Consider the following 26,399-nt stretch of genomic DNA (forward strand, 5'->3'; position numbering starts at 1 on the left):
CCAGTGAAGAATCCGGTGTTACCATCTTCTTCCACCGTGGAACCCATGGAGGTGAATCGTGGGCGATTATCCCTGACCGAGAATCTCCGTCGGAGGAAGGAGGGGCTTTACTCTGGCACTTCTGGATATCGTCTGCAGTGTTGCCCTGTCCATCCAGGAAACTGCAATGCCTGAGCTCAGCGGGAGTCCTGAGCTTGGGCGCGACTGTTTCTGGCCCTCAACTCTTGCTTCCTGTAACCTTGGGCGTTATGGCACACACTTTCGTGACCACTTCTCTCATCGATACCGGAGCGAGTGGTAGCTTCATAACGGATGACCTCATCAAACTCCTGAAAATTCCTCTTCAACCCCTTGTGGTAAGTCTTCAAATTGGCTCTATTCAGGGGGAACATCTGCCAGGTCTCATTACTCACCAGACAGTGGCGATCCATCTCACTGTATGTACTTTGCATCAGGAGGAAACATCTTTCTATGTTCTAAAACACTCTACCAATCCGGTGATCCTGGGGCTTCCCTGGCACCAGGTCCACGAACCTCAGTTCAATTGGCAGTCCCTGCAGTTGGTACAGAGGGACCCAAAATGCCTGAAGACTTGTCTGCATCTAGTAGCCCCGTGATACCTGTTTTGAAATCGGTTACACTTCCAGGTTTACCTCCGCAGTACTCTGACTTCAGTGATGTGTTCTTTAAGCAGAAAGCGGATACCTTACCCCCATTACGCAAGTTCAACTGTCCTATTGTACTCCTGCTGGGCACCATGCCTCCCAAAGGCAGAACCTACCCGTTGTCTCAGCCTGAAACACAGGCCATGTCGGAATATATTAAGGAGAATCTTGAAAAAGGGTTCATTCATCCTTCTGATTCCCCCACAGGAGCGGGGTACTTCTTTGTGAAGAAATAGGATGGTGGACTCCATCCCAGTATTGATTACAGGGGTCTCAACACAATAACCTGTAAGGATCATTACCCGTTACCCCTGATCAGTGAGTTGTTCGACCGTCTGGAAGGGGCATGAATCTTCTCCAAACTGGATCTGAGAGGTGCGTACAATTTGGTATGCATTCAACACGATGATATCTGGAAGAAGGCATTTAATACCAAAGACGGCCACTACGAATACATGGTAATGCCTTTTGGGCTATGCAATGCCCTAGCCATTTTTCAGTGCCTCAAGAATGAAATCTTCTGAGATCTCCTGTACAATTTTGTAGTTGTCTACCTCAACGACATCCTGATTTTTTCTAAAGATATAGAGTCACACTGTGAACACGTTCACATTATTCTCCAATGTCTGAGGGAAAATCACCTGTACACAAAGCTAGAAAAATGTTTATTTGAGCGGAACCGCTTACCCTTCCTGGGATACATCATCTCTGATTGGGGATTCGTGATGGACCCAGAGAAGCTTCAGGGAATCCGCGACTGGCCTCAGCCAATAGACCTCTATCACAAATTCTTAGGATTCACTAATTATTACCAGAGCTTCATTGTGAACTACTCTTCGATAGTTGCCCCACTCACTGCTATGACTAGGGAGGGAGCCAACACCCGAGTTTGGATGCCAAGAGCTATTGCTGCCTTCCAGAGAATTAAAGAGGCCTTCAGCTCCGGTCCCTGTCTCTTCCACCCCGATCCCAGATGTCCATTTATTGTAGAAGTTGATGCTTTCGTGGTCGGCGCCAGAGCCGTCCTGAATCAACATTCTCCCACAGGCAAGCTAGTACCCTGCTCGTTTTACTCTCATAAGTTTTCCCCCACGGAGCAACATTACACCGTGGGCGACTGCGAACTCCTTGCAATCAAATTGGTGCTTCAGGTGTGGCACCCCTGGTTGGAAGGGGCGCAACACAAGTTTACCATCTACAAGAACCTCGAACATCTCAAAGAAGCTCAACTTCTGAACCCCCATCAGGCCCAGTGGGCTTTGTTTTTCAAGAGGTTTAACTTCAATCTTTGCTTCTGTCCAGGTTCAAAAAACTTGCGTGCTGATGCGCTCTCCAGATCCTTTGAGCAGGAGGATGTTCCAGAGGTCCCCAGTTTCATTATTGACCCTGCTTGAATTACCCTGGTGGCTACTACCACAGTTCCAGTTGGGAAGACCGTCATTCCCCGCCGGTTACATGAGTGTGTGTTAAGGTGGACGCACGATTCCAAAATGGCAGGGCACCCCGGTCGCGCCCGGACCTTGGAGATGCTGAGAAGACATTATTGGTGGCCTACTATGATACAAGATTCCCGAAACTATGTGGACTCATGTCCTACTTGTGCTCAACAAAAACTACCTACGGGGAAGCCTTGGAGCTTGCTTCAGCCTCTCCCAGCACCTACTGAACCGTGGCCCAGCAGTTCTACAAATTTTATTACAGATCTGTCTGTTTCCCAGAACAACAAGGTGATATGGGTCGTTATCGAACACTTCTCAAAAATGGGACACTATATTCCTGTACCGGGTCTTCCTTCAGCCTCGGGACTTGCTAAACGTTTTCTGAAAAATATCTTCTGGCTTCACAGACACCCCAAGGAGATTGTGTCCAACCGGGGACCATAGTTTGCCACCAAGTATTGGCGTTCCTTGTGCCGAAAGTTCAATTTTACCCTGAACTATACATCGGCCTACCATCTTCAGGCAAATGGGCAGGCCGAGAGGACCAATCAGACCTTGAAGACATTTTTACATTCCTATGTTAATGATTTGCAAGATAATTGGTTGGAGCTCCTAGCCTGGGCCGAGCTGTCGCACAACACTTATGTCACAGCAGCCACCGACACATCTCCGTTTCCAGTAGTCTTTGGAAGGCAGCCCCGACTGCCTCTTCCTGTACCTGTGACGGTTCCATCTCCAGCAGCTCAATCCATAGTTCAAACCATTTGCCATGTGTGGACCTGAGTAAAGGAGCGAAAGGCACAAGCTGCAGAACGCACTAAGCGCGCCTCTGATCTTCATAGACGACCTGCTGTACTCTTTCGTGCAGGCCAGAAAGTATGGTTGAGTGCTCGACACATCCGCCTAAGGCTACCCTCTCACCGTCTGGCTCCCAAATACATAGGACCGTTTCTGATAATCAGAAGAGTAGGAGCTGTTTCCTACCAATTCCTGCTACCTCGTTCATTGGGTATCCACAATACATTCCATGTGTCACTGTTGAAGCCTATGGTTCTCTCCTGGCTCTCTTGTAAAGAACCTCCTGCTCCGCGTGTCTCTGCAGAACCAGACACATCTTTCCAGGTAAGAGATGGCCTTGACGTCCAGTGATGCCGAGGCAAGTAGGAATATCTCATAGCCTGTGAGGGCTATGGGGCCGAGGAGAATTTGTGGGAACCATCTCAAAATATTCTCGATAAGGACCTTCTGAAAACCTTCCATAGAATGCACCCTGAGAAACCACAACCGCGTAGGGGGAGGCCTTGAAGGCAGGGGTACTGTTACGCGCCCCGCCCGTGGACGTTCCGTGCACGGGACCACTCACCTGCATAGTTCCTCAGTGGGTCCTGGGACAACCTCCTTCGCGGTAGTTGCTAGCCCATCTAGGCCCTGGCGTCCCACGGCAGCCGTTTCTGGGCCTTCCACTGTGCACCAGGCCTCATGCCGAGGTTCAGCGTCTTCCTCCATGTTAGCCATGCCCATACGCAAGCGTGCGCGGCCTGCCCTAATACTGGTAGGTTGTGCGACAGCTCGGCCCAGGCTAGGAGCTCCAACCAATTATCTTGCAAATCATTAACATAGGAATGTAAAAATGTCTTCAAGGTCTGATTGGTCCTCTCGGCCTGCCCATTTGCCTGAAGATGGTAGGCCGATGTATAGTTCAGGGTAAAATTGAAGGCGGGCCTGAGTTCTGCGGCGCGCCCTGATTGATCTACAATATAAGGAAGTTCCTGACTTCACTTCCTTGCCTTGGCAATCGGGTTGGCTTGTATGCTAGATTTTCTCTGCGCTTGTTCCTGCTTGTTCCTAGTCTCGTTCCAGGATCCTTCTGTTCCAGTTCCGTTCTTGACTTGTTCCTGCATCCTCGTTCCTGAGTCCTGCCTGTTCCTGTGTTCGTCTATCTGCCGCAAAGACCCCAGCCTGTTCCAGACCTGCTCGTCTGTCTGCCACCTGCCACAAGACCCCAACTTGTTCCAGACCTGCTCGTCTGTCTGCTGCCTGCCTCAAAGATCTAAGCCTGTTCCAGACCTGTTCGCCTGTCTACCACCTGCCTCAAGGACCTCAGCCTGTTCCAGACCTACTTGCCTGTCTGCCGCCTGCCTCTAGACCTCCGCTTGTCTCTGACTATGTCTGACCTCCGGTATCTGACCCTTGGTTCGGTGACCACGCTTCAGATTGACCTATGGACATTGACCTTTCGCCTGCCTGACCTCGCCTCCAGATTCTGGCTCTGTTCCTCACCTTGTCATCACCAACTCTGTTCTGGTTCTCCCTGCTTCAGCTTGAACCCAGACACGCTCCTTCTGTGTCTGTGGGCATGCTGGACGACCACTCTCCCAGGAGACCCTGCGAGGCCCATCTAAGTCCAAGTGGCCCGGATCCCTACGGGCTCCTCCTGGCGGTACCTCGGGCTTCTAGCGGTGAAGCTCTACCTAATCTCTGTCTCCTTCAGTGATCTGCCCCCCTGGGGCCAGTTACCTCCTGTTCCCTTTCAGGAGTCATTTCATCCTTGCCCCAGGTCAAGGATCTACCCCCGAGTGCAATACTTTATTCCCATAGACACAGAGACGGTAACTTTTAAACAGGTGTGCGCATTTGCTAGCTCGCATTCAGAGATGCATCCATTTTATAACATATGCGTGTATATGCATGCACATTATAAAGTAGCCTGGATGGGCATACATGTGTGCACAATTTTAAATGGATGCACGCATGTGCACACAAATGCCACTTCTACTGCGTAAGTGGAGGAATTTTATAAAAGGCACGCAGCGATGCTATTTGTCATTTTCACAGTTTGTTCCCAGTTTGCCCAGTTTAGGGATGGGACCTGCAAACCCCCCCCCCCCCCATTTAATAGACTCCTTTTCCCCCTGTAAACCCCAACTCTTAAAACCCCACTGACTAATCTACAATTTTTTGTTTTATTACTTACACGCCATCCATAGCAGTAGTATAGTTCCGCGGCAGGAGACCACGGTGCGTGCCTGCGCACATATTTATGTGCACATTTCTTGGCCTTCCTTGACATGCCCATGACCTGCCAAAACCAAACCCTTTTGCAAACTTTTTCCTTATGCGTGCAACGGGAGATATGTATGTGCTTGGGTGGCTTTTAAAATCTGCTTGGCACACGCCGGCCCAACTTGTGCTCGTATGTCCCACTTTTGGTGCGTGGAGGGCTTTTTAAAATTTGCCTGAGAATGGGAGAAAAGTTTTAGCAAATCAGGCCTTTAGTGTGCAAGCTATGCTTTAGTTCATGGGCTCCTTTATGTCACAGTTTGAATTTATACGATCACATTAAGTAGGAAAGTATAAGTTTTCAATTGAAATCATTTAATACTTAGGTTCTAAGCTTGAATTTAGTGACATATTTGGAATGTATATTAATTTTGATGTAAACAAACAGAGATTTATGAATGTTTTGGGTTGGCTAATTAAAATTTGGGGCGAAACTGAAATATGCTTCATGTGATTATTAAGTTAACATTACTATGTATGTAGCAAGAATGGAGTGAATTCTGAAATTCATGCCATGTATTGAATAAAGAGAGCCTGCAGGACAGGTAATGAAGGCCATCAAACACAGCTTGCATAAGTGACCCTGCTGTTCAGTCAGTTTTGAAGAATTTAAGCCCTGCAGGTCAACATCCCAAAGACTTAGTGGTTGAAACTGAGAGGGAAGATAAAGAACTCAAGATGTAAAGAAATTGATAGAAAGAGGCTTTGTGACTAGGGGGGAAGAAGAAATAGTACAGGTTAAAAGCTTTGTGTATAGAGGGAAGACTGCAAATTCAGTGTAGTGCAGCCTCTGTAAGCCAGAAGTGAAAAAGGACTACGCTAACCAGGAATGCCTTCAACATCTTCAAAATCAATGACTGAAAGGTACGTCTTGCTGAAGAGAAAGTTGAGAAGGCTATTCCATACGTGCATCATTCCACTGGCAGAATGTGAATGCAAGACCAGAGTAAGCAGGAAAGCTGCGCAGGAAACACTGAATAGATTAACAGATGAATTTCTGAGAAACAATGTTATTCTGAAATTTATAGTAGAGACAGTAAAAATACAATTGCTGGCCCGAATGCAAAGTACAGTAGGGTCAGTTGCAGAAGCTCGCCAATACACGTAGTACCAATGGGCCTGAAATCTGCTTAGGATGTGCACTTTCTGTGCCTAGTCAGTTTTTGACCTTTTTTGACCTTTTGGATGGCCAGCACAGATGCCAATTAATTGCCGCCGGTGAAGAGGATCTCAGTACTCCACATACTACACTAATTTAGCCTATGTTAAAAGCCAAGGATCTGAGTCATCTAACAAAAGTTAAATGGTTCAATAACAAAGTTATCTCTACCCGCTTACTGATTGGACCCTGTCACAGGATGGTTGGTGATGTTGATACTTGTCAACTGGGAACTGTACTGAAATGAGCTGAAATTTACAGCAGTTTTTTTCACAGGTTACTAAGTAATCATGACATGCTGGCAAAACTTGGTTTCATGCTGACATGCATACTCAGGATAAAAATGCTAATCCCAAAAAACTGGTGGTAGGAGTACTGCAGAGGTTACACTCTCAGTGCAAAGGGGTTATAAGACTAGCACAAACTGTATAAATTGGTATATATCCATCGTATAATGAATTATTTTATTTTAAATCAGATAGTTCAAATGATATAGGAAAAAAAATATGACTGTTTAATATAATTTTGATGCATAGTAAATCTTCTGACATAATTTGTCTAATAAATGGAAAAGATGAAATGCAGTGGTTTATGGGTGTCAAACGATCTGGGTTTTAGTGCACTGTGCTTTCAGCTTTTAGATTTGTCACCCAATCAGAGAAGCTGTACAGGCCTATGACCAGACTTGGTGCTAAGCTCCAAATGTGATTCCAGTCCTGACAGGGGGATTATAGGAAACAGATGACTTACGCTTCTAATTTGTGGCCTTAAATTGCAAACAGAATTTCAGGAGTCGAGCAGAGTAATAAATGGCAATAGAGAAAGCCACACACAGCCAAATCAGTATGTGGTGGTTGTAGGTTAAACTAAATGGGAAGAGACAGGTTATGATGGTTTAGTGTATTACGGCAAAGAAAGTCTTAAATTACTAGTGCTGAGAGGTATTGCACTAGAGCAGACAGTATTGCATTGTGTAGTCTACAGATATCACAAGCAGAACAATAAAAAAGCATACAGAGCTGAAAACCTACTGCTATTCCTATATTTTTTTCTTAGAAACAGAAGCTGTGCCTTATGCTTGTTTTGACCTTAACTATATGCTTGCCCTTAAACATCTGTATCCTATTCTTGCTGTTTTTTTCACTCCAAATTAACTGTGAATTCAACTGAAAAAGGTTAAAAATGCAGTGTCATGGTTTGCCATTGACTTCGCTGGAGCCATAACAGGTTGCATAGAATACCACTGGAAATGGATAGGAGCGTTATGGATAGGCTGGGGTTTTACCTTTATTTTAGAAATTCTGTTTTGCAACTCAAAACTGGGAATCTGGTAGAATTTTCTCAGCTACTGTGACAATTTCAAAGACCAATTTACTAAGCTGGGCTGACACTTGCAAAACTGAGTTTGCATGCTAAAACTGCTGTTAGCATGCATTATATGGAATAACATGCGCTGATTGCTCCTTTAACATGCGTAGTTCTAATTTTTTCACAAACAGTAAATAGTGCACAAAACTTGCTTTTGTGAGTTTTCACACAAATTGATTGCTAATTGGGAACCGCAATGCAAAATTATGCAAAGTAGCTCATGAGCTTTGAACGTGGAAAGCACTTCACAAACCCCATATCATAAACAAATGTAACTAGAGTACACGGAGTTGTAAGCCTTTTGCAATAAAGTCTGTGGGTAAACTACATATGCTATTTTGACCTGGGCTTATTTTTATTATATGTTTTTATTTGTACAAGGCCATGAGCCTGGAATGGTGATTAAATAAATGTATATTTTCATATAGTTCCCAATTTCAAAATAGAGCACTCTCAAAATGAAAGAGCATGCAAATGTCATACTCTAGCACATTGGCTTGTAAGTTGGAATTTCATTCCATTGTTGCCCATTCCATTCAAATCCATTCCATGATTTGAAATGCATTTACTTCCTTTTAAGTGCATTTGAGTGAATTTGTTTGATACTTACATGGAAAGCATGTTAAACTAATTTGTGAGAAAATTAATTTAGGGGTGTTTCCTTAGCATAAACATGAAAAGTGGACTCGCATAGACCTAGTCAAAACTTTACAAAGTTAAGAAGAGTTTTGCTGTACATAATTATTGAATAGCATAGATTCAAATAAATATTGTATTGCCTATGTATAGTTTACTGTCATTGACTTTTGAACTCACTGATAGTAAAGAGGTCCTACATGAATTTTTAATGCCTCAATGTCTAAAAAATTTGTCTCAGGAAAATAACTCTTATTAAGGATATAACAGTGGGGCCAGTGTACTAAAAGCATGTTAAATGCTATTGCAAGCATTAACATACGTTAACAGTTCTGTTAACACACAAGCTAGTTTATGAACATTAACAGTGTTGTTACCATGCATAAACATGATAGTTTTAATGCAAAATTTACGCTAGTGAGATGCAAGACTAGGTAAAATAGTTCATTACATTTTAGTGCAGTCAAAAATTACATGTGCAAACTGCTTCAAAGATACACTAGCACAAAAAGCCACTACATATCTGGGAAGTGGAGTTAAGTTTTTGCGATACTCTCTGTATGTGCGAGTATATATTACAACACTACATCATTTCTATCTCATTAACACTGACTGTTAACATGTGCATTAACAATCAGCACACTTTAGTACACTTTCCAATATATGTATTTTTTAAATCTATTTTGTGCTTATGAAAATGTATATTTCTAGTAGCCATATTAGTTCTAGATAAAATTGGATTCTTTGCAAGGTGTGATGCTTTTCATTGGATCATTCATTGCAGATTTTGATACGTGATATAAAAGGTTCATGACAATCACACTGGGCCGGATTTTAAAAGGGTTACGCGTGCCAGGCCTATTTTAAAAAGGCCCGGCGACGCGCATAAAGCCCCGGGACGCGTGTAAGTCCTGGGGCTTTACAAAAGGGGCAGTGTGGGGGTGGGGCCAGAGGCTTCCAACACGGTGGCCATTGCCGCCGTGTTGGAAGATAGCGTGCCGGCAAGCTGCCAGCGCACGCAACTTGCACCTACCCGGAGGCAGGCGCAAAAGGTAAGATAATAATTTTGGGGGGGTTAGAGTAGGGCTAGGGGGTAAAGGTTAGGGGAAGGGATGGGAAAGTTAGGGGGGAGGGAACGGAGAAAGGCAGCGCGGCTCGGCACACACAAGGTGCACAATTGTGCACCCCCAGGCGTGCGCCGACCCCTGATTTTATAACTTGCGAGCGCCTGCGTGCGCAAGTTATAAAATCGGGCATGCATGTGCGTGCGCCAGATAGCACGCACACATGTAGGCCACACACGCTTCTTTTAAAATCTACCCCACTGTCATTTATGTCTGTGGCCAACAGGTGGCACTCTGAACAGTGGAAGGGTACTGTGCAAAGTCAATATGCTTTGTCTGCAAAGCCGTGTCTCACAAGCACACACATACATGCAGACACCCAAAGGCAGAGTCATACATACACTCAGACATATACACACAGAGACACACATATTTAGGTAGTGACACACACAGACAAATGCCTAGACACATGAAGGCAGAGAGATATACATACACAGAGACACACATACACAGACACCCCCAGGAAAAGAAAGACAGGCAGAAATATATACAGATATAGGCAGAGACACATATAGAGACACATACAGAGGCAAGGACATACAAACACATATATGCAGAGATACATATAAGCAGACACACATAGGCAGACTAACCCACAGACACAGGTCCACACAGTCACACAGGCTGTTATAAACCAGACACCCCGAGCAATTCCGGTCACTTTTCATTAATTCAGTTATAAAGATGATCTTGTATATGAGCTTTCAAGACCATATCAGGCCCTTCTTCAGATGTGCCTTTAGGAAAAACCTTTGATAAATCATGACGTTACTAAAGATTCTAAGCAAGAAGACTGAGGATTGATCTCTCTAAATGTGTAGCTGAATTTACCTTTTATCTATACACTTTTTGGAACTGAATGTTACATATTCAAGAATAGGTAAAATAGTTTGGTCAACCTATCTTAGTTGCTTGCCTATTTATTCTGATTTTCAGGCCCAAGTTTAGCTAGCTTCAATCTGTCTTCCTTTGAAATACACATTTTATGGGCAGCCTCTGATTTGCCCAGCAGACCTCTGCTTCAGTTTTTAAACACATTATCACAACCACTGACTACTTAAATGCAAGGCAGCTCAGATTTGCCTGGCTCACCAGGATGGCAGGACAGCCAAAAAGAATTATCATGATCTAAGCAACTCTTCATTGTGTCCTAGAACTTTTTGGCAGCAATGTTAAAGCAATTAGGTGTCAAGTAGATATCCCCCTTTGAAAGAACCCTTGTCCAAACTTGAAAACATGAATAGGAATCAGATTTCAGACAGGATTAGACTGGATTTTGGCAGACCAAATAAATATTAGATTTAATGAAACCTGTATGGGGACAAATAATATATACTAGTTAGTGATAATTCAGATTAAATTTATAGTTGTAATGAAATAATATAATATTGAGGCATATTGTAATAGAAAATAATTTTACTGGTAGCATTAGCCAAAGTACAGTAGTCATATATTAGTGTTAGACATAATCCAATAATTGTCCAGCATATTATATAGTCTGACTTTGAATTCAGGCTATAACTAGCTTTGTTTGGGGAAAAAAAATGTGTAGCTTGATGATATATAAAAAGTGAAGAAAAGTATGGTGATATCCTTAAATATTCTGGTACATCTTAATGAAAAAATGGGATATATTTTCCAACAGCTTTAAAAGGATTTCAATATAGATGCATTTTTTTTTTGTAATTTATATTTTTATTAAATTATAACATTTATTTACAAATGTAATAATCAAGGTATTTCAAGTAATATTTTAACAATTCAAATTATACTTTACATAATATATTTCATATCCTAGTCCACATCTAGGGGTACGGGTGGAGATCTTGACTGCTGCATGTCACTAACTATTTATTACAACCCTAACTCCTTAACTAATACACATCATTTTGTAGACTTGACCTTTAAGAATCGTTCCAAGTGAGTGGGGTCGGTAAAAATAAACTTATTATTCTGAAATGTTATATGCAATTTGCAGGGAAATTTTAAGAAATAACTAGCTCCCAGATTGAGAGCCTGTTTTTTTAAATTAAGAAATTGTTTCCTACATGCTTGTGTAGCGTGCAAAACGTCTGGAAAAATTTGAATTTTTTGCCCCCAAAATATAAAATCCTTAACTTGAAAATACTTTGAGAAGAATATATCCTTATCCTTCCTTAAAGAAAAAGAAACCAACAATGTGGCTCTAGTGTGAATATTGTCCATGGAATCCTCCAAGAAAGTGGAGACTCCAGGACTATTCAAAGTATCCAAACCCCCCTCTTGAACTTGGAGCACTCTTCTAGTAGGCAAATAATACAGTCTAGACAACACAGGAATTTTATCAATCTCAAAGGACAATATCTCTACTACATATTTATTAAATAGTTCGATAGCTGACAATAATCTAGTTTTTGGGAAATTCAATAATCTTAAATTGAACAACCTTAATTTGTTCTGTAATGATTCAATCTGATTATGCAGCATCAAATTATCTTTAATAAATGTGGTACTGGTGGCATACATAACGTTAACTTGTAGACTTAATACTGCAACCGCTTGTTCTACCTTTATAGCCCTACTTTCTAGGTCTTCAAATTTTGATCTTACTTGGAGAGATAAATCATGCACTTGTGAAACAGACTTAGATAGTTTTTTTTAATCAATTCCTGCAGATAACCTTCATACATCTAGAAGGATAACACTTTCTGGTTCAACATTACATTCAGCACCCTCAACAGTTATGTCTGGTAATATCATTGGACATGGGACTAAATTATTACTAACAGTTATTCTTTCCCCTTCTGTTTCATTAATCAACAGCCTATTCCCTGCTGCAGGGCACCCATTTCCTAAACGATCTTCGGTCACTAACACGGGGTTTTCAGTTGCATTTATCACACTAATTCCTTCCTTGGAAGGTTGCAAGGGGTGGACCTGGGACTTAGGGAAACCCCCAACTGGGAGTTTTCTTCTAAATCGTCCCTAACCGTGGACTCACCCATATGTATTATATGGTTGCCCATGGGTCCAAATTTCCTTGACGCAGGAGTTGTAGGTGAGGAGGTCCAGGGCTTAGATTTGCATTTTCTTCCCATAATATACTGCAAAGAAAACAATAAAAAAGTAAAAAAAGGAGAAAAAAATTTACCAGGGGCACGCCCCTTTGGCGCACGGCTTTGGCTGCGCGCCGGTGGCTGTGCGCTGCAGGGCCCGTTCTTTATGGTGTCCCGGGGCTCCTGTGGATGATGTCACCAAGGGGTTGTGCTCTCAGGCCACACCTCCCTTCTCCCTCGACAAGGAGTTAAAGTTTTTTCTCACTCTCACTGCTTGTAAAGCACTCATCTCGGGGTCCCAGCTAGCTGTCAGTTCTCCTCCTTTCCCCAACTAGCACACCGCAGGGCCTGTTCTTTATGGTGTCCCAGGGCTCCTGTGGATGACATCACCAAGGGGGCGTGCTCTCAGGCCACACCTCCCTTCTCCCTCAAAGAGGAGTTAAAGTTTTTTCTCACTCTCACTGCTTGTAAAGCACTCATCTCGGGGTCCCAGCTAGCAATCGGTTCTCCTCCTTTCCCCGACTAGCACGCTGCAGGGCTCGTTCTTTATGTTGTCCCGGGGTTCCTGTGGGTGATGTCACCAAGGGGGCGTGCTCTTAGGCCACACTTCCCTTCTCCCTTGACGAGGAGTTAAAGTTTTTTCTCACTCTCACCGCTTGTAAAGCACTCGTCTCGGGGTCCAGGCTAGCAGTCGGTTCTCCTCCTTTCCCCAACTAGCACACCACAGGGCTCATTCTTTATGGTGTCCCGGGGCTCCTGTGGATGACATCACCAAGGGGGCATGCTCTCAGGCCACACCTCCCTTCTCCCTCGACGAGGAGTTAAAGTTTTTTCTCACTCTCACCGCTTGTAAAGCACTCGTCTCAGGGTCCCAGCTAGCAGTCGGTTCTCCTCCTTTCCCCGACTAGCACGCCACAGGGCTCGTTCTTTATGTTGTCCCGGGGTTCCTGTGGATGACGTCACCAAGGGGGCATACTCTCAGGCCACACCTCCCTTCTCCCTCCACGAGGAGTTAAAGTTTTTTCTCACTCTCACCGCTTGTAAAGCACTCGTCTCGGGGTCCCAGCTAGCAGTTGGTTCTCCTTCTTTCCCCCTCAATATAGATGCATTTAAAAAGCACAGTATATTTAAAAATCCTTGAATTCTTATGCTATAGAGAAAGCAAAATGATGGTAAGAAATCAACAGATGAATTGCTGATTACTGCCAGCAGTAAAAACATTAGAAAAAGTACAAGAAAGAACAGGAATTATGGAAAAACCATTAACAGTTCAAGAATCATAGTAAATATATAAAATATGGAAAATTGTGCAAAATGTAAGAAAATGCCAAAAATGCTGACAACTTTGACAAACATCGAGCTCCAACTATGGATAATAATCAGGACAGTGGTCTTTTGGGACAAAGAATAATTAGAAAGGTGTCATGGAGAATCTGCTTGACAGAACTAGAACTGTTGGAACAGAATAACACCTCTTGGAAGTTTTTGGGTTTTTTAAATTATTCTAATGAATGTGTTCATTGCTATTTATTTCATACTGCTAGACTGCAAAGCTGGTGGGACTAGATACTGATAGCGAGCAGAGTGCACTGCTCGGTAGTAAGGACCATTCTTAAACACTTTGATGGCAAAATCAAAGCTTACCATAGTCTACCAGCCACCTGTATAAAGTGGACACACTGATGGGGTGCAGTGGACCCAGTAGCAGGACGCTGTGCCTGCCTGTAATGCAAGTCAGCAAACATTTGTAAAAGAGAATTACGGACTTCTGTTTCCTAGAAACAAATGGATCATATTCCAAAAGCAACATGAAAGCTGGTAAAATGCTGCACATGCTATGTGCCTGGATTTAGAGCCCCTACACTGCCCTTTTTCTAAAGGGTTTCCTTTTCATTTCTGTATTCAGCAAGATTGGTGTAGTTCCTGGAGGATCTCCATTTCTAAACTAACTTCAGCAAAGTTCCTGAGCCACGTTACAATGTTACAACACTCTCTTCATTTATCTTCCATACTCAACAAGAGAAATCCATTAATGAAATGAATGAAGTAGCTAAATGAATTGTATCCAGTCTTATGGAATGCAAATAAACAGGGTCATTTATCAAAATGCGTTATGGCCCTAATGTATGTTAAATTTATTTATTTATTTATTTTAATTCTTTTATATACCAGAATTCCTGTATGCAATACAAATCAATCCGGTTTACAAGTAACGAAAAGGTTGCCCTGGTCTGGGAGGTTAGACCTGGGTTTTTTTACATAGAACATTGAACATTGAACAATAACAATCAACCATTGAACATTATTACAAGGAACATTGAAAGTAACAATAATATTTAACAAATTTAACAAATAACAAATAACCTTATTCATGTATTGAATAGTATGTGTGTGTTGTGTTCACCTTTTTACAAGGAACTTTAGTAGCGACTATGGTCTGCAGTAAACGGTTATATAAAGGTGAATAATGACTGTTAAATGGGGTCTAATGCACGTTGCACCTGCGATAAATATCGCAACAGAAACTAGCATGCAAATTTTAATTTGAACATGCAAGTGGGAGGAAAAAATGCAAATTAGGGTTTTCTACCACATTCCGTGATTGATTAATGCACAATAATGCGGGATTTAACGTCAGAAATAGTTACATCTTTTTTTGTGTTAGAGGGGAAAAACGTTTTATCATGCAATTGCGGTCATTATCATGGATTGCGGCTATTATCACGCACAATAAAATGAAGCTTTCTATCAGAAACACCTATCACTCCTGGGCCAATAAAAACACCTTATCTTACCTAGCCTGTCTTCCTAAACCTATTATGTTTGTGACAAATTTACTTGTTGAGGGTTACTGATTGCTTCAGAGTGCTCGAAGCCAACAACAACAACAACAACAACAACAATAAGCAAGGGAAGTTCCAACCCCCTCCTAAGGAAGTCCCTGCACCAGAACCTGAGCCACTGGCCCCACAGGGAGAGGGTCAGGGCCCATGGCAGCACTTGGCATGCAGGTGGGCATGGCAGAAGAGATACAGGGAGCACATCTTTCCTCCCCGAGCCTCATTGCTGGGCATGCCAGAAGATTATGTGGTTAACAGGTATTGCCTCAGCTCTCAGGCTATCCTGGAATTATATGAAGAAATCCAAGAGGCTCTGGATCCGGTCACAGAAAGGTCCCACTCTATACTGGGACTCACCAAACTATTGGCCAACCTGCATTTCATAGCATCCTCCTTCCAGACGACAGTAGGAGTCATTGGGGGAATGGCCAAAACCACTTTTTCCTGCTGTCTGGGCCAGCTCATTAAAGCTGTATCTGAGCGCATTAATCGCTGTATAGCATTTCAACAGGGCAGGCAGAACTTGATAGAATTGAAGAGAGGTTTTTATGCCATTGCAAAATTTCCCAATGTTCTGAGAGCTATCGACTGTACTCATGTAGCCAACATCCACCCGTAACAGGGAGGAGATTTTCCGCAACAGAAAGCTCTTCTACTCCATCGATGTGCAAGCGGTCTGTGATGCTCAACGTTGTAGCCAGGTGCCCGGGATCTGTGCACTATTCCTTTATACTTAGGCAATCAGGCCTGTATACAAATTTTGAGGTGATGGTTGGCTTGTAGGTAAGAGAGATGCTTCTTTCTCAATTCCCTCTCTGACTATGTGTTTGCAGCAAACGGAACAGGCATTGGGGAGCTGTGAGAGCTGTGGGGGATGTAACAGCACTGCAGACATGACAAGCGGCTTGTACAGTTCGGTCTACATACTATTGCACCAGGGCCTAGCTTTCTCTGCCCATGACTGAAAGGCCTGCTAATGTTGTGAGGCCGAACAATGCACTTGCCATAAAGCTTTGTGTGTAAGTAGCCACTACACATTTTCTACAGGTTCACTTTAAACATTTGCCTTTTCCAATCTTCCCATTTGGAGCAGTTGAAATCTCACTGGTTAATCACAACCTTTTAGTGGCCACACTACTGGCACTTTCAGATCAGTTGTGCTTTGTTAGTGATGGGTCAGCCAGGATCTGCAGGCATAGTTTGTCTTGCTCATTACATAGATAAATCAGAAACTGCAACCTGGAGGACATACTACGAGCAGCCACGGACTTGCATATTCATACCATGAGGTACATGTTTTTCTGAATGGACAGGTGTGGCTTTTCTTATGTACTGCTTCAGGGTTTTATGACTGCTACAAATGAGTAGCCTTAGTTTGGCTGTGAGGGACAGCCACATATTTATTTTATTTATTTATTTTATTTAAACGTTTTTTAAATACCACACACTTGGGCAATTATATGTCCGTCTAGGCGGTTTACAAACCTACATACATAATAAAAACAAAACAAGCTTATTAATATTAACATATTATCAAATCAAAGTATTAGGTTAAATAGCAGAGGAAATTGGTATCAGTTATTGTATTTATAGGCATCATTAAACAAATAGGTTTTTAGCATCTTCTTAAATTCATTGTGGCTGGATATCATACGGATAAAGTCCACATATTTGGTGAAAACCCTAGATACAGTTTCCTAGTCTGGAAGATCTGACACAGACTGAGCTAGTGCTATAGTGTTCATATAGTGTCACAGAAAAAGGTGGCATAGACTTAGAGTAGGGAAATAGGCTTTAAAGGCTCATGCTAAGCTTTTACTGTCTTATAGCATGCTATGTGTTGCCAGCCATATCTCAAAGTCATGGTGGTATGAATGATCCACCTATTCTGTCTTTGCCGCTGGGGATTCGGGATATGGTTGCAGGACCTGGCTTCTCATCCCTGTTGCTATTCCCAACACGCCTGCCAATATGAGTTACAACGAAGCCTTATTTTCTACCCACTGTGTCATAGAATGCACCTTCAGAGTTCTCCAAAGCAGATTTCATTGTTTGGATATAACGGGGGGGGGGGGGGGGAGCTTTAATATATGCCCCACTCAGAGTAGCAGACATAATGTTGCTCTGCTGTGTATTCCATATTCTTGCTCTCCAACATGGGATACCAATAGAGATACTTCCTGATCTACTCTAGGATTCCCCCATGTGAACCCGCAGAAGCCAAGGACATCAGGCAGCCAGCTTTGACAAAGCCTCATTCAATGATACTCTACCCATTCCCCTTCCATGGAAGGGAGCCCAGTAGAGTCTTTCCAGCTGCTCTCCTCTCTATCATCTTTCTTTTACTCACTGGTTTTCTGTCTGGTCAGTGTGTAACACCTAGCAAGCCTTCAGTTACAGGCTTTAGTAAAGCACCTGTCAAAGATTGTGGCATTCTCACAATGCTCACAGGTAATTGGAAGCTAGCATACCTCTTTGGGGGTTGCATGCACCCATACACAGATTCACCCTGCTACACTTACCTAGGCAAAATGTCTTCTCTACTTTTGTATCAACCCAAAAGACATTTACGCTCCCTGAATAAAAGTCTCCTCGAGGTCCCTTCAGTCAAAATGGCTAGGCTTGACCTTACTAGTAAATGTGCTTTGAGGTTGCTAGCCCCATTCTCTGGAATTCCATCCCAGTTTCCCTTAAACTATTAACACATTTCAAGGAATTTAAGGAAAACCTAAAAAACTTATTTATGTTCCATTGCTTACAAGCAGTTAATAGTGGACTGGGCTCCAATTAGTGTATCTTTGAAGCATGATACTCTTACTGTCCTTATGATATCTGTTATGAATGTGGACCCTTGTTTCGCGGTAATAGCTACCGTCGAAGGGCGAGGCCTTGCGAACCGAGGACTCTTGCTAGAAGACTTCACCCTGGAAGCTCGCGACCCCCCCAGGAGAAGCCCGTAGGGGTCCGGCCGCTGGGACTTAGGCGATTCCTCTGAGGACTGTAAGAGGTCTGGATGCAGGCGCCTCCTGCAGGTCGTGGGTTCCAGACGGCTGGCGCCTCCAGCAGGTCGTGACAGTCTTGAGGATGGAATCAAAGAGAAGTCCAAGTCTGGTCCAAAGTTCAAAATACCAGCGGGGTCCGAATCCAGTCCAGGGTTAAAGCAGGAGAAGGGTCCGAAGCCGTACCAGGGTCGAGACAGGAGAAGGGTCCAAATCCGTACCGGGGTCAAGCCAAAGAAGAATCCAGAACCAAACCAGGGTTAATCCAGGAGAAACCACGAACACCAGTCCAAGTCAGCAGCCAAGAATCAGTCCACGGAGCAGGAGAGGAGACGGGACGAAGAAACAGGAACCAGGAGCCAGGAACACACTCAAGGCAGGAACCTTAATACCAAGGCAAGGGCTGGCTGCTCAGCTCTTGCCTTAAGTACAGGAAACAGGAGGAGGAGCTTTAGAGGGAGCCATGACACTTCCTGTCATGGCCCCTTTAAGAATATCCTTCAGCCGCGCGCGCGGCCCTAAGAGGCTCAGGGGGAGGAGTCAGATGACCGCGGAGCCTCGCTCCCGGCTCGGAGTCGGCGGCAGTCAAGGAAGGAGCAGGAAGAACAGCATGTCCCCGTAGAGCACTGCAATGGGACCCCGGCGACCCGGGTGAATCAAGCTAGCTGCCCCTGATGCTGCCTACGTCGCGGCTGACTGCGGCCGGCGGCCATGACACCCGGGCCCGGTCCCGGTCTGCTGCGGCCACTAACAATATCTGCTATGATTTTTGTCTTTTCACTTGTTCTTATTTCTTATTCCATGTGTGATTTTAATGTTTTTATTATGAGTCTGCTCTTTATAAACCGCTGTGATCAAACTCCTTTGTATAAGTAGTATATAAAAACTTCTAAATAAATAAATAAATAAATAAATAAATAGATAGATAAATAAATAAATAAATAAATAAAATAAATAGTTATCATGTACATATGGTGAGGGCCTTGGCTGTTGGGATGTCATGTTGGTTATGTTAGCTCGGGAAGGTAGGCAAGTATGCTGGTCAGACTGTGTGGAGGCAGGATTGGGAATTAGATGGTATCATGGCTTCACTTGTGTTTGAAAGTCACCAGTAAAATGTCAAGATCAGAGTCTACTTTCTAATGACTCTAATAGCACCCACATATCTCCTAAGAAAAGGTTCACCTCATTGAACCCAACACAAAGGTGTGTTAGTATCTATTTGCCTTTCCTGACATGTCAGAGTAGCCTTTGTCAAATATGGAGATGTCACAGTGTTGCAAGGCCCTTGGCTGGTGCAGCTCAGGGCTAGTCATGTGATGCTGCTGTATGCATGTACCTAGAAAATATGCAGAGTAGTTTCTTTATTCCGATAGCTAGTAGCACTTATACTCCTTATGCTATCTGTGGCCATCCTTAAAGCACATATGCTGAGAATTCCTGGGCTGAATAGCTTGCATAATGGTCAGTTTCCAAGGTGAGTCACTACCTTTCTGTTGTTTATGGTTGGAGGCCCTTGCTGGTCCACAATGCTGCCATTACTTGTGGCCAAGATGAAAGAGTTGCTGTCCTATAGGCAGTTTTTCATGTGGTGTTTGTCATTTTTACAGTTTGTGGTCAGCAAAGCAGATGTGCTGAGAGATTCTCAGTCATTAGCTCTTGTATAGCATAAAGGTTACAGAAGTTGTTGCCAGTTGATGAGCTCAGGAGCCTACATCCTACCTCATTCTGAAAAATGCTGCTATGCTGAATGTATAGGCCGACTGTTCCCAAAAGTCTCATGTGGTTGGCATGACAGCTTATGTGCATTCTGTATTGGTCTCTTGCAAGACAAGTATTTAGTCTTGGGCTTCAGGGCCCATGTCAGTACCTCTGACAAAGTGCTTATTATATATGCTTCTCACAGATATGTGTAATGCTAGCAGGTGTAGATATTCTTCTGTGCATAGCTAGGACTCTGACTCCCTCATTAGCAGTTATGGACCAGGCTGCCTCAGACATCAGAGATGGTTGATTAGGAACAGGGCACATGTGTAGGTGCACAAAGTGCAGAAGGTAGTCTTTACCCAACTATTGGCCAACAGATTTGTCTCAGTATGTGCGTTTGGGTGAGTGATGTGATGTGTTAACCTCTGTCTAGATCTATGTCTAGGGGTAATGTTGGCCCCATTGTTCATTCCATTACCACACCTATGCATAGCCCATAGCACACACTGCCTTTGGACACCAGTGGTGCCTCAGAAATATAATTTTATCAGATGAAGAGAAAATGGCCTGATACTTAGTGAAATAACTATCGACTTAGGGCTCACATAGTTTATTCCTTATGTCGGGGGTGGGGGTTTTGTGAAACTTTCCAGCGTCAGACCTCAGATATCATGTGTCACATTTCTGGATGAGTAGATATCTGCCTGTAGTATATACCTTCCCCCCCAGACCCTGAGGCTCTTCCACCTAGTACCTGGAGTGGGCCTAAATGTCCTGCTCTAACACCATGTCAGCAGCTGTGTGAGAACTGAGGATGAGTGAAGGAGTTGTGAAGTTATAGAACCCCCAGAGCCCAAGAGCAGAAGTTTGAGGCCTGCTGTTGCTTGGGACCAAGTAGAACTCCATAGACCTGCTGCCACCCTTGTACTGGCCTGGCATGTGGACCTGTATAATACCTGTTCACTAATGATCATCCTTAGCAAACAGGTATTATCCAGATCCATATGCCAGGCAGTACAAGGATGGCAGCCAGTCTGTGGAGGTCTGCCAGGTCCCAAGCAACAGCAGACCATAGCTGTCTACTTTTGGGCTGGTGGGATTCTCTAACCTACACAACTCCCTGATGCCTCCTCAGTTGTCACACAGCTGCAGACATGGTGTTAGAGCAGCCTGCAAGTAGAAAATATTTTATTTAGTGTGAAACCTAAAAAGGGTTTTATCCCCATTGCCTTTCAAGTGGAATGAGGACACAAGTAAGGGCCCATTGTTAAGTCTAGTGGGGTGATTAGTGTAACTTCCCCTTAACACCACTTAAGCTTTACATCTACACTATGTACTCTCTAGCTCTGGACCCTGCAGCTGAACATTTATGCTCCCTAGAGATGAAACACTTAGGGCTTTATGTAATTTTCAAGTAGCCCTCTGAATAAAGAATTATGTCATGATAGCATTCAGTGCCAGAGCCAGAGAGAAGGTCCATTGTTTGGTCAGAGGTGATATATCTTCATAATGGAAGAGGTCAATTGATTGTTATAGCTGCAGTATGACCTTCACAATGCTATACAATCTATTGGTACCCTAAAGAATGAAGAACATAAGAACATAAGAAATTGCCATGCTGGGTCAGACCAAGGTTCCACCAAGCCCAGAATCCTGTTTCTAACAGAGGCCAAAACCAAGCCACAAGAACCTGGCAATTACCCAAACACTAAGAAGATCCCATGCTACTGATGCAATTAATAGCAGTGGCTATTCCCTAAGTAAAATTGATTAATAGCCATTAATGGACTTCTCCTCCAAGAACTTATCCAAACCTTTTTTGAACCCAGCTACACTAACTGCACTAACCACATCCTCTGGCAACAAATTCCAGAGCTTTATTGTGCGTTGAGTGAAAAATAATTTTCTACGATTAGTCTTAAATGTGCTACTTGCTAACTTCATGGAGTGCCCCCTAGTCCTTCTATTATTCGAAAGTGTAAATAACCGAGTCACATCTACTCGTTCAAGACCTCTCATGATCTTAAAGACCTCTATCATATCCCCCCTCAGTTGTCTCTTCTCCAAGCTGAACAGCCCTAACCTCTTCAGCCTTTCCTCATAGGGAAGCTATTCCATTCCCTTTATCATTTTGGTTGCCCTTCTCTGTACCTTCTCCATCGCAACTATATCTTTTTTGAGATGTGGCGACCAGAATTGTGCACCTCTAGCCAAGCATTTCTATACCTATTCCACCAGAATGCGTATGGAGATAAACACTAGCTAGCTAGTGCCCATTTCACATACATGCCCACGTACCCAAGAATAAGCTAAGGGTATGTTCTCTGGAGAAGGCAACTGGAGCCAATTGTGAAGCTCCACATTAAGGAGCTTCCTGTTTAGCTTTTGCTTTCTTCCTTGGTAGCATATAATGAGCTTTTGGTTGTAGGCCCTAGGCCATATTGACTTGCCTGCCAGAAAAATACCTAGTTGTAATGACCAATGGCAATCTAGCATGTAAGGTCATGTAGATCCCAAATCTTTGATCTAATCAACCCTTAAGACAAAAAGCACACAATGAAAACAGACAACTGGAAAGTGTTTTTTCCAACCTATGACTACTTTATTATACAACAAAGTTCGCCAGCAGATTGAAAGCATGTGAATCCAATTCTGCAAGGAGAAGATATCAAATTGCACATGTCATTGTAATTAAAATGAACAGCACATTGAGGGTAGACCTGTACATATATTGTTCCAAATGACAACATTACATATACAGTCTTACCATATTATCCTTTTGCACAATCATGATTACAGCAAAGAACATAGAAATCAGACGTGGCATCCCAATAGCTACAGTACAGTTCTAATGTTAGAGCTGATAGCAGCACAACTATGTGATTTTAACAAGAAAGCCCCAGGAAGTCCATGTAGAAAAAGAGCTCTGAAGGGGACAGCTTAAGGGCCAAGGCAGCAGAATTCAAGAGGAAGGCCCTAGACAGTCCATGTTGAAATGGTGCAATCAAAGGGACAGCCTAAGGGCCAAAGAAGCAGAATTCAAGAGGAAGGCCCCAGACAGTCCATGTTGAAAGAGTGTACATATGGGGACAGCCTAAAGGTGAAGGCAGCAGAGTTCAAGAGGAAGACTCCAGACAGTCCATGTTGAAAATGTGCACTCAAGGCAACAGCCTAAGGGCCAAGACAGTAGAGTTCAACAAGGCGGTATCAGGGCCAAGAGCAAAGAGTGCAGCATAGAGGTTGAAGACTAGAGAAGACACAGCAGCATGGAGGCAGGAGCCCCAGGAGACACCACAGCAGCATGGAAGCAGGAGCAGGATGACATGACATGAGATGAGATGAGATGAGACACCAGCATGGAGATAGGAGAAGGATGACATGAGATGAAATACCAGCATGGAAGCAGCAGCAGGATGACATGAGATGAGATAGATAACAGTATCAGAAGCAGGAGACACAATGAGAAGAGGCAGCAGCTTGGCCATGATTGGAGACTGCATCAAGGAGGCTGGAGTACAGGCAGAGCATCAATGAAGGATTTAGAAGTAGACAGCAGGACAACACTGGCAGACAGTAGGCCATTCCCTTCAGCAAGCCGGCACAGGAACACTATAATCAGGATTGGGCCATCAGGCTTCTTCCATCCAGCCAGCACAGAAGCTCTGTTTTTGGGATGGGCCAAGCAGGTTTCTTCCATCTAATTGGCACAGGAACTATGTCATTAGGATGGGCACAGCAAGCGTCTTTCATATAGTTGGCACAAGAACTCTATCATCAGGATGGGCACAGCAGGCTTCTTCCATCTTGCTGGCACAGGAACTCTGTACAGAGGCCTGGCCAGGCTTCTTTGGACAAGTCTTTTCAGTTGGCATAAAATGCCAGCAGTTCTGCTGCTTCATGACCCTTAGCTATGGCGTGGCTTACCTCTTAGGATCAACATGTATTTGAGGGTAGTCTCTTGGCCAGGGACTGCTGAGGGGCATGAAGTCCTGGGATGTTGAGAAAGGCACAAGTGAAGGCTTGGATATGCATTGTAAGATCTGAGTGAATACATTGGTCATGTTGTTGAATGATATTGCCACTATTGTTAGAGCTTGTGAGTGTGTTTCTGTCTGATCATGCAGGGCCTGGGTTTTATTGTTGACCGCCCTCTTCAGGCATACTAGCTCTGCCCATATGTATTTATTTATTTATTTATTTTTAACTTTTATATACCGACATTCTTGCATTAAATGCAAATCATGCCGGTTTACAGTGAAACAGAAAAAGCAGGAAAAAATTCCTTAGTCGAATACAATGAAACAGCTTAGTTAACAAAGGAAACATAAAAATAATTTTTTACATATACACAAAGGTTTGCACGAAGGGGTGCACAAATATGTAGTGGAGTTACACCCCATGCTTCCTTTCCAGCTGGTTCAACTGCTCATGCATTAAGGTCTCTGTTGGTGCTGGTATTGGTGGCGGTAAACGTGGCAAGAGCGGGCTAATGGACTGCTCCTGCTGAGGGCCTGCAGTCTCATGCTGGTGATGTACTATGCTCAAGAGAGATTGTGATAGCTCAACTGGCTCCCATAAGAACATAAGAAGAACATAAGAAATTGCCATGCTGGGTCAGACCAAGGGTCCATCAAGCCCAGCATCCTGTTTCCAACAGAGGCCAAACCAGGCCACAAGAACCTGGCAATTACCCAAACACTAAGAAGATCCCACGCTACTGATGCAATTAATAGCAGTGGCTATTCCCTAAGTAAAATTGATTAATAGCAGTTAATGGACTTCTCCTCCAAGAAGTTATCCAAACCTTTTTTGAACCCAGCTACACTAACTGCACTAACCACATCCTCTGGCAACAAATTCCAGAGCTTTATTGTACTTTGAGTGAAAACATTTTTTCTCCAATTAGTCTCAAATGTGTTACTTGCTAACTTCATGGAATGCCCCCTAGTCCTTCTATTATTTGAAAGTGTAAATAACCGATTCACATCTACTCATTCAAGACCTCTCATGATCTTAAAGACCTCTATCATATCCCCCTCAGTCGTCTCTTCTCCAAGCTGTACAGCCCTAACCTCTTCAGCCTTTCTTCATAGGGGAGCTGTTCCATCCCCTTTATCATTTTGGTTGCCCTTCTCTGTACCTTCTCCAACAAGCTGTATTCCTCCATGAAGGCTGATGTATTTAAGCTGACATTGAATGGGCTTGCTTAGACAAGGGATTTCAGCATCTGCTTGTGCTCAGGAGGCTGGTGCTGCTGTCCTCCTTCTCCTCTTCTTTGCTGAACTGAGTCTGTGCATCTATCAGTAAGGTGGCATGGAAAAATGCTGCTGCACTGCTGGCCCCTGAGGCTTGACTCCTGGTGGCTGTCCTCTCCTCTATCTCCATTCCTCTCATGCACTATCCTCTCCACTTCTCAACACCACCATGCCTCGCCATTCCTCCATCACCTCAACATCATGCCTCACCAATCCTCCATCTCAACACCATGCCTTCTCCAAATTCAAAGACAGATAGACAAACAGGACAAACTTTCACTCCAACAAAGACAAAACACCAAGGGAAAGGAAAAGAGAGGACAACAGAAAACAAGACAACTCACTCAGGTAATCAGAAAAAAGCTACACCCACTAAACCATTAGAGCATTTACCTACTATCCTCTCCTCTCTCCAAACACCTGACACAGCCTCAAAGAGGCAGCTGTAGGAAGCCGGTACATATAAACCAGAAAAATTACACACCATGCATAAATCAATGCGTTTTGTGTAAAATGTTGCCTAATGTGCTGATGCAACATGCGATGCTGTAGCATATCGTGTTTCACAAAATTTGCCTGTGCGGTGCAGTAGATAGGAAATTATCCTAACCATGCCCATTTTTTTTAATTGTCGGTGCTATTTCCGCCATATTTATAGCAATTCGATTAATCTTAGCCAAAGTCGTTTTAAAACTAAAGGGTATATTTACTAGAGATGTGAATCGTGTCCTCGATCGTCTTAACGATCGATTTCGGCTGGAAGGGGGAGGGAATCGTATTGTTGCCGTTTGGGTGTTTAAACTATCGTGAAAAATCGTTAAAATCGTGAGCCGGCACACTAAACCCCCCTAAAACCCACCCCGACCCTTTAAATTAAATCCCCCACCCTCCTGAACCCTCCCCAAATGCTTTAAATTACCTGGGGATCCGGCGGTGGTCCAGAACAGCGGTGGTCCGGAACGGCCCCCTCAATAGAATCGTGTTGTCTTCAGCCGGCGCCATTTTTCAAAATGGACGCTGCAAAATGGCGGCGGCCATAGACAAAAATGATTCGACGGAGGAGTTCGTTCCGGACCCCCGCTGGACTTTTGGCAAGTCTTGTGGGGGTCAGG

Source organism: Rhinatrema bivittatum, chromosome 6, assembly GCF_901001135.1.
Source record: "Rhinatrema bivittatum chromosome 6, aRhiBiv1.1, whole genome shotgun sequence".
NCBI lineage: Eukaryota > Metazoa > Chordata > Amphibia > Gymnophiona > Rhinatrematidae > Rhinatrema > Rhinatrema bivittatum.